This window comes from Camelus bactrianus, chromosome 2 (assembly GCF_048773025.1).
Source record: "Camelus bactrianus isolate YW-2024 breed Bactrian camel chromosome 2, ASM4877302v1, whole genome shotgun sequence".
Taxonomy (NCBI): domain Eukaryota; kingdom Metazoa; phylum Chordata; class Mammalia; order Artiodactyla; family Camelidae; genus Camelus; species Camelus bactrianus.
The window spans coordinates 15,023,520-15,033,502 of NC_133540.1; positions in this window are offsets into that span (position 1 = coordinate 15,023,520).

Here is a 9,983-nt window from a genome sequence, read left to right on the forward strand (position 1 = left end):
CCCTTGGTGCTAGATGAACGAACGACTCTCGACTTTCTCAGTTCTGACAGATAATTGTGTGTGAAAGCCGTCCTTCACCTAGCTTGTTGGGAACACAAAGTTTCTTTTCAGTTGCAAACTCCATTCCATACATATATATGGGGAGGTACTAGCTCCAACTCGGTTTTACAGTGAAAACTGCAGGAACTACATACCGGCACTAGGAAACAGACTGAGAAACAGAGAAAAAGTGTCTCCTGCAACCCGTTCCCTTCGTGCTAGATGAACGAACGTCTCTCCGCTTGCTGAGTTCTGAGAGATAAGTGTGTGTGAAAGCCGTCCTTCACCTAGCTTGTTGGGAACACAAAGTTTCTTTTCAGTTGCAAACTCCATTCCATACATATATATGGAGAGGTACTAGCTCCAACTCGGTTTTACAGTGAAAACTGCAGGAACTTCAAACCGGCACTAGGAAACAGACTGAGAAAGCAGAGAAAAAGTGTCTCCTGCAACCCGTTCCCTTGGTGCTAGATGAACGAACGTCTCTCCACTTGCTCAGTTCTCAGAGATAAGTGTGTGTGAAAGCCGTCCTTCACCTATCTTGTTGGGAACACAAAGTTTCTTTTCAGTTGCAAACTCCATTCCATACATATATATGGGGAGGTACTAGCTCAAAAACCGTTTTACAGTGAAAACTGCAGGAACTTCAAACCGGCACTAGGAAAGAAACTGAGAAAGCAGAGAAAAAGTGTCTCCTGCAACCCGTTCCTTTGGTGCTAGATGAACGAACGTCTCTTCACTGGCTGGGTTCTGAGAGATAAGTGTGTGTGAAAGCCGTCCTTCACCTAGCATGTTGGGAACACAAAGTTTCTTTTCAGTTGCAAACTCCATTCCATACATATATATGGGTAGGTACTAGCTCCAACACGGTTTGACAGTGAAATCTGCAAGAAATTCAAACCGGCACTAGGAAACAGACTGAGAAAGCAGAGGAAAAGTGTCTCCTGCATCCCGTTCCCTTGGTGCTAGATGAACGAACGTCTCTCCACTTGCTCAGTTCTGAGAGATAAGTGTGTGTGAAAGCCATCCTTCACGTAGCTTGTTGGGAACACAAAGTTTCTTTTCAGTTGCAAGCTCCATTCCATACATATATATGGGGAGGTACTAGCCCCAACTCGGTTTTACAGTGAAAACTGCAGGAACTTCATACCGGCACTAGGAAACAGACTGAGAAAGCAGAGAAAAAGTGTCTCCTGCTACCCGGTCCCCTGGTGCTAGATGAACGAACGTCTCTCCACTTGCTCAGTTCTGAGAGATAAGTGTGTGTGAAAGCCGTCCTTCACCTAGCTTGTTGGGAACACAAAGGTTCTTTTCAGTTGCAAACTCCATTCCATACATATATATGGAGAAGTACTAGCTCCAACTCGGTTTTACAGTGAAAACTGCAGGAACTTCAAACCGGCACTAGGAAACAGACTGAGAAAACATAGAAAATGTTTCTCCTGCAACCCGTTCCCTTGGTTCTAGATGAACGAACGTCTCTCCACTTGCTCAGTTCTGAGAGATAAGTGTGTGTGAGAGCCGTTCTTCACATAGCTTGTTGGGAACACAAAGTTTCTTTTCAGTTGCAAACTCCATTCTATACATATATATGGAGAGGTACTAGCTCCAACTCGGTTTTACAGTGAAAACTGCAGGAACTTCAAACCGGCACTAGGAAACAGACTGAGAAAGCAGAGAAAATGTGTCTCCTGCAACCCGTTCCCTTGGTGCTAGATGAACGAACGACTCTCGACTTTCTCAGTTCTGACAGATAATTGTGTGTGAAAGCCGTCCTTCACCTAGCTTGTTGGGAACACAAAGTTTCTTTTCAGTTGCAAACTCCATTCCATACATATATATGGTTAGGTACTAGCTCCAACTCGGTTTTACAGTGAAAACTGCAGGAACTTCCAACCGGCACTAGGAAACAGACTGAGAAAGCAGAGAAAAAATGTCTCCTGCAACCCGTTCCCTTGGTGCTAGATGAACGAACGTCTCTCGACTTGCTCAGTTCTGAGAGATAAGTGTGTGTGAAAGCCGTCCTTCACCTAGCTTGTTGGGAACACAAAGTTTCTTTTCAGTTGCAAACACCATTCCATACATATATATGGGGAGGTACTAGCTCCAACTCGGTTTTACAGTGAAAACTGCAGGAACTTCATACCGGCACTAGGAAACAGACTGAGAAACAGAGAAAAAGTGTCTCCTGCAACCCGTTCCCTTCGTGCTAGATGAACGAACGTCTCTCCACTTGCTGAGTTCTGAGAGATAAGTGTGTGTGAAAGCCGTCCTTCACCTAGCTTGTTGGGAACACAAAGTTTCTTTTCAGTTGCAAACTCCATTCCATACATATATATGGAGAAGTACTAGCTCCAACTCGGTATTACAGTGAAAACTGCAGGAACTTCAAAACGGCACTAGGAAACAGACTGAGAAAGCAGAGAATATGTGTCTCCTGCAACCCGTTCCCTTGGTGCTAGATGAACGAACGTCTCTCCACTTGCTCAATTCTGAGAGATAAGTGTGTGTGAAAGCCGTCCTTCACCTAGCTTGTTGGGAACACAAAGTTTCTTTTCAGTTACAAACCCATTCCATATATATATATGGGGAGGTTCAAGCTCCAGCACGGTTTGACAGTGAAAACTGCAGGAAATTCAAACCGGCACTAGGAAACAGACTGAGAAAGCAGAGAAAAAGTGTCTCCTGCAACCCGTTCCCTTGGTGCTAGATGAACGAACGTCTCTGTACATGCTCATTTCTGAGAGATAAGTGTGTGTGAAAGCCGTCCTTCAACTAGCTTGTTGGGAACACAAAGTTTCTTTTCAGTTGCAAACTCCATTCCATACATATATATGGGGAGGTACTAGCCCCAACTCGGTTTTACAGTGAAAACTGCAGGAACTTCAAACCGGCACTAGGAAACAGACTGAAAAAGCAGAGAAAAAATATCTCCTGCAACCCGTTCCTTTGGTGCAAGATGAACGAACGACTCTCGACTTTCTCAGTTCTCAGAGATAAGTGTGTGTGAAAGCCGTCCTTCACCTAGCTTGTTGGGAACACAAAGTTTCTTTTCAGTTGCAAACTCCATTGCATACATATATATGGGGAGGTACTAGCCCCAACTCGGTTTTACAGTGAAAACTGCAGGAACTTCAAACCGGCAATAGGAAACAGACTGAGAAAGCAGAGAAAAATGTCCCCTGCAACCCGTTCCCTTGGTGCTAGATGAACGAACGTCTCTCGACTTGCTCAGTTCTGAGAGATAAGTGTGTGTGAAAGCCGTCCTTCACCTAGCTTGTTGGGAACACAAAGTTTCTTTTCAGTTGCAAACTCCATTCCATACATATATATGGGGAGGTACTAGCTCCAACTCGGTTTTACAGTGAAAACTGCAGGAACTTCATACCGGCACTAGGAAACAGACTGAGAAACAGAGAAAAAGTGTCTCCTGCAACCCGTTCCCTTCGTGCTAGATGAACGAACGTCTCTCCACTTGCTGAGTTCTGAGAGATAAGTGTGTGTGAAAGCCGTCCTTCACCTAGCTTGTTGGGAACACAAAGTTTCTTTTCAGTTGCAAACTCCATTCCATACATATATATGGGGAGGTACTAGCCTCAACTCGGTTTTACAGTGAAAACTGCAGGAACTTCAAACCGGCACTAGGAAACAGACTGAGAAAGCAGAGAAAAAATGTCTCCTGCAACCCGTTCCCTTGGTGCTAGATGAACGAACGTCTCTCGACTTGCTCAGTTCTGAGAGATAAGTGTGTGTGAAAGCCGTCCTTCACCTAGCTTGTTGGGAACACAAAGTTTCTTTTCAGTTGCAAACTCCATTCCATACATATATATGGGGAGGTACTAGCTCCAACTCGGTTTTACAGTGAAAACTGCAGGAACTTCATACCGGCACTAGGAAACAGACTGAGAAACAGAGAAAAAGTGTCTCCTGCAACCCGTTCCCTTCGTGCTAGATGAACGAACGTCTCTCCACTTGCTGAGTTCTGAGAGATAAGTGTGTGTGAAAGCCGTCCTTCACCTAGCTTGTTGGGAACACGAAGTTTCTTTTCAGTTGCAAACTCCATTCCATACATATATATGGAGAGGTACCAGCTCCAACTCGGTATTACAGTGAAAACTGCAAGAACTTCAAACCGGCACTAGGAAACAGACTGAGAAAGCAGAGAAAATGTGTCTCCTGCAATCCGTTCCCTTGGTGCTAGATGAACGAACGTCTCTTCACTTGCTCAGTTCTGAGAGATAAGGGTGTGTGAAAGCCGTCCTTCACCTAGCTTGTTGGGAACACAAATTTTCTTTTCAGTTGCAAACTCCATTCCATACATATATATGGGGAGGTACTAGCTCCAACTCGGTTTTACAGTGAAAACTGCAGGAACTTCAAACCGGCACTAGGAAACAGACTGAGAAAGCAGAGAAAAAGTGTCTCCTGCAACCCGTTCCCTTGGTGCTAGATGAACGAACGTCTCTCCACTTGCTCAGTTCTGAGAGATAAGTGTGTTAAATCCGTCCTTCAACTAGCTTGTTGGGAACACAAAGTTTCTTTTCAGTTGGAAACTCCATTCCATACCTATATATGGGTAGGTACTAGCTCCAAAACGGTTTGACAGTGAAAACTGCATTAACTTCAAACCGTCACTAAGAAACAGACTGAGAAAGCAGAGAAAAAGTGTCTCCTTCAACCCGTTCCCTTGGTGCTAGATGAACGAACGTCTCTCCACTTGCTCAGTTCTGAGAGATAAGTGTGTGTGAAAGCCGTCCTTCACCTATCTTGTTGGGAACACAAAGTTTCTTTTCAGTTGCAAACTTCATTCCATACATATATAGGGGAGGTACTAGCCCCAATCGGTTTTACAGTGAAAACTGCAGGAACTTCAAACCGGCACTAGGAAACAGACTGAGAAAGCAGAGAAAAAGTGTCTCCTGCAACCCGTTCCCTTGGTGCTAGAAAACGAACGTCTCTCCACTTGCTCAGTTCTCAGAGATAATTGTGTGTGAAAGCCGTCCTTCACCTAGCTTGTTGGGAACACAAAGTTTCTTTTCAGTTGCAAACTCCATTCCATACATATATATGGGGAGGTACTAGCTCCAACTCGGTTTTACAGTGAAAACTGCAGGAACTACATACCGGCACTAGGAAACAGACTGAGAAACAGAGAAAAAGTGTCTCCTGCAACCCGTTCCCTTCGTGCTAGATGAACGAACGTCTCTCCGCTTGCTGAGTTCTGAGAGATAAGTGTGTGTGAAAGCCGTCCTTCACCTAGCTTGTTGGGAACACAAAGTTTCTTTTCAGTTGCAAACTCCATTCCATACATATATATGGAGAGGTACTAGCTCCAACTCGGTTTTACAGTGAAAACTGCAGGAACTTCAAACCGGCACTAGGAAACAGACTGAGAAAGCAGAGAAAAAGTGTCTCCTGCAACCCGTTCCCTTGGTGCTAGATGAACGAACGTCTCTCCACTTGCTCAGTTCTCAGAGATAAGTGTGTGTGAAAGCCGTCCTTCACCTATCTTGTTGGGAACACAAAGTTTCTTTTCAGTTGCAAACTCCATTCCATACATATATATGGGGAGGTACTAGCTCCAAAACCGTTTTACAGTGAAAACTGCAGGAACTTCAAACCGGCACTAGGAAAGAAACTGAGAAAGCAGAGAAAAAGTGTCTCCTGCAACCCGTTCCTTTGGTGCTAGATGAACGAACGTCTCTTCACTGGCTGGATTCTGAGAGATAAGTGTGTGTGAAAGCCGTCCTTCACCTAGCATGTTGGGAACACAAAGTTTCTTTTCAGTTGCAAACTCCATTCCATACATATATATGGGGAGGTACTAGCTCCAACTCGGTTTTACAGTGAAAACTGCAGGAACTTCAAACCGGCACTAGGAAACAGACTGAGATAGCAGAGAAAAAGTGTCTCCTGCAAACCGTTCCCTTGGTGCTAGATGAACGAACGTCTATCCACTTGCTCAGTTCTCAGAGATAAGTGTGTGTGAAAGCCGTCCTTCACCTAGCTTGTTGGGAACACAAAGTTTCTTTTCAGTTGCAAACTCCATTCCATACATATATATGGGGAGGTACTAGCTCCAACACGGTTTTACAGTGAAAACTGCAGGAACTTCAAACCGGCACTAGGAAACAGACTGAGAAACAGAGAAAAAGTTTCTCCTGCAACCCGTTCCCTTGGTGCTAGATGAACGAACGTCTCTTCACTGGCTGATTTCTGAGAGATAAGTGTGTGTGAAAGCCGTCCTTCACCTAGCTTGTTGGGAACACAAAGTATCTTTTCAGTTGCAAACTCCATTCCATACATATATATGGGGAGGTACTAGCTCCAACTCGGTTTTACAGTGAAAACTGCAGGAACTTCAAACCGGCACTAGGAAACAGACTGAGAAAGCAGAGAAAAAGTGTCTCCTGCAACCCGTTCCCTTGGTGCTAGATGAACGAACGTCTCTCCACTTGCTCAGTTCTCAGAGATAAGTGTGTGTGAAAGCCGTCCTTCACCTAGCTTGTTGGGAACACAAAGTTTCTTTTCAGTTGCAAGCTCCATTCCATACATATATATGGGGAGGTATTAGCCCCAACTCGGTTTTACAGTGAAAACTGCAGGAACTTCAAACCGGCACTAGGAAACAGACTGATAAAGCAGAGAAAAAGTGTCTCCTGCAACCCGTTCCCTTGGTGCTAGATGAACGAACGTCTCTCCACTTGCTCAGTTCTGAGAGATAAGTGTGTGTGAAAGCCGTCCTTCACCTAGCTTGTTGGGAACACAAAGTTTCTTTTCAGTTGCAAACTCCATTCCATATATATATATGGGGAGGTACTAGCTCCAACTCGGTTTTACAGTGAAAACTGCAGGAACTTCAAACCGGCACTAGGAAACAGACTGAGAAAAGAGAAAAAGTTTCTCCTGCAACCCGTTCCATTGGTGCTAGATGAACGAATGTCTCTCCACTTGCTAGGTTCTGAGAGATAAGTGTGTTTGAAAGCCGTCCTTCACCTAGCTTGTTGGGAACACAAAGTTTCTTTTCAGTTGCAAGTTCCATTCAATACATATATATGGAGAGGTACTAGCTCCAACTCGGTTTTACAGTGAAAACTGCAGGAACTTCAATCCGGCACTAGGAAACAGACTGAGAAACAGAGAAAAAGTGTCTCCTGCAACCCGTTCCCTTGGTGCTAGATGAACGAACGTCTCTCCTCTTGCTCAGTTCTGAGAGATAAGTGTGTGTGAAAGCCGTCCTTCACCTAGCTTGTTGGGAACACAAAGTTTCTTTTCAGTTGCAAACTCCATTCCATACATATATATGGAGAGGTAGTAGCTCCAACTCGGTTTTACAGTGAAAAGTGCAGGAACTTCAAACCGGCACTAGGAAACAGTCTGAGAAAGGAGAGAAAATGTATCTCCTGCAACCCGCTCCCTTGGTGCTAGATGAACGAACGTCTCTCCACTTGCTCAGTTCTGAGAGATAAGTGTGTGTGAAAGCCGTCCTTCACCTAGCTTGTTGGGAACACAAAGTTTCTTTTCAGTTGCAAACTCCATTCCATACATATATATGGGTAGGTACTAGCTCCAACTCGGTTTTACAGTGAAAACTGCAGGAACTTCAAACCGGCACTAGGAAACAGACTGAGAAAGCAGAGAAAAAGTGTCTCCTGCAACCCGTTCCCTTGGTGCTAGATGAACGAACGTCTCTCCACTTGCTCAGTTCTCAGAGATAAGTGTGTGTGAAAGCCGTCCTTCACCTATCTTGTTGGGAACACAAAGTTTCTTTTCAGTTGCAAACTCCATTCCATACATATATATGGGGAGGTACTAGCTCCAAAACCGTTTTACAGTGAAAACTGCAGGAACTTCAAACCGGCACTAGGAAAGAAACTGAGAAAGCAGAGAAAAAGTGTCTCCTGCAACCCGTTCCTTTGGTGCTAGATGAACGAACGTCTCTTCACTGGCTGGGTTCTGAGAGATAAGTGTGTGTGAAAGCCGTCCTTCACCTAGCATGTTGGGAACACAAAGTTTCTTTTCAGTTGCAAACTCCATTCCATACATATATATGGGTAGGTACTAGCTCCAACACGGTTTGACAGTGAAATCTGCAAGAAATTCAAACCGGCAGTAGGAAACAGACTGAGAAAGCAGAGGAAAAGTGTCTCCTGCATCCCGTTCCCTTGGTGCTAGATGAACGAACGTCTCTCCACTTGCTCAGTTCTGAGAGATAAGTGTTTGTGAAAGCCATCCTTCACGTAGCTTGTTGGGAACACAAAGTTTCTTTTCAGTTGCAAGCTCCATTCCATACATATATATGGGGAGGTACTAGCCCCAACTCGGTTTTACAGTGAAAACTGCAGGAACTTCATACCGGCACTAGGAAACAGACTGAGAAAGCAGAGAAAAAGTGTCTCCTGCTACCCGGTCCCTTGGTGCTAGATGAATGAACGTCTCTCCACTTGCTCAGTTCTGAGAGATAAGTGTGTGTGAAAGCCGTCCTTCACCTAGCTTGTTGGGAACACAAAGGTTCTTTTCAGTTGCAAACTCCATTCCATACATATATATGGAGAAGTACTAGCTCCAACTCGGTTTTACAGTGAAAACTGCAGGAACTTCAAACCGGCACTAGGAAACAGACTGAGAAAGCAGAGAAAAAGTGACTCCTGCAACCCGTTCCTTGGTTCTAGATGAACGAACGTCTCTCCACTTGCTCAGTTCTGAGAGATAAGTGTGTGTGAGAGCCGTTCTTCACATAGCTTGTTGGGAACACAAAGTTTCTTTTCAGTTGCAAACTCCATTCTATACATATATATGGAGAGGTACTAGCTCCAACTCGGTTTTACAGTGAAAACTGCAGGAACTTCAAACCGGCACTAGGAAACAGACTGAGAAAGCAGAGAAAATGTGTCTCCTGCAACCCGTTCCCTTGGTGCTAGATGAACGAACGACTCTCGACTTTCTCAGTTCTGACAGATAATTGTGTGTGAAAGCCGTCCTTCACCTAGCTTGTTGGGAACACAAAGTTTCTTTTCAGTTGCAAACTCCATTCCATACATATATATGGGGAGGTACTAGCCTCAACTCGGTTTTACAGTGAAAACTGCAGGAACTTCAAACCGGCACTAGGAAAAAAACTGAGAAAGCAGAGAAAAAGTGTCTCCTGCAACCCATTCCTTTGGTGCTAGATGAACGAACGTCTCTTCACTGGCTGGGTTCTGAGAGATAAGTGTGTGTGAAAGCCGTCCTTCACCTAGCATGTTGGGAACACAAAGTTTCTTTTCAGTTGCAAACTCCATTCCATACATATATATGGGGAGGTACTAGCTCCAACTCGGTTTTACAGTGAAAACTGCAGGAACTTCAAGCCGGCACTAGGAAACAGACTGAGATAGCAGAGAAAAAGTGTCTCCTGCAAACCGTTCCCTTGGTGCTAGATGAACGAACGTCTATCCACTTGCTCAGTTCTCAGAGATAAGTGTGTGTGAAAGCCGTCCTTCACCTAGCTTGTTGGGAACACAAAGTTTCTTTTCAGTTGCAAACTCCATTCCATACATATATATGGGGAGGTACTAGCTCCAACACGGTTTTACAGTGAAAACTGCAGGAACTTCAAACCGGCACTAGGAAACAGACTGAGAAAGCAGAGAAAAAGTGTCTCCTGCAACCCGTTCCCTTGGTGCTAGATGAACGAACGTCTCTTCACTGGCTGAGTTCTGAGAGATAAGTGTGTGTGAAAGCCGTCCTTCACCTAGCTTGTTGGGAACACAAAGTTTCTTTTCAGTTGCAAGCTCCATTCCATACATATATATGGGGAGGTATTAGCCCCAACTCGGTTTTACAGTGAAAACTGCAGGAACTTCAAACCGGCACTAGGAAACAGACTGAGAAAGCAGAGAAAAAGTGTCTCCTGCAACCCGTTCCCTTGGTGCTAGATGAACGAACGTCTCTCCACTTGCTCA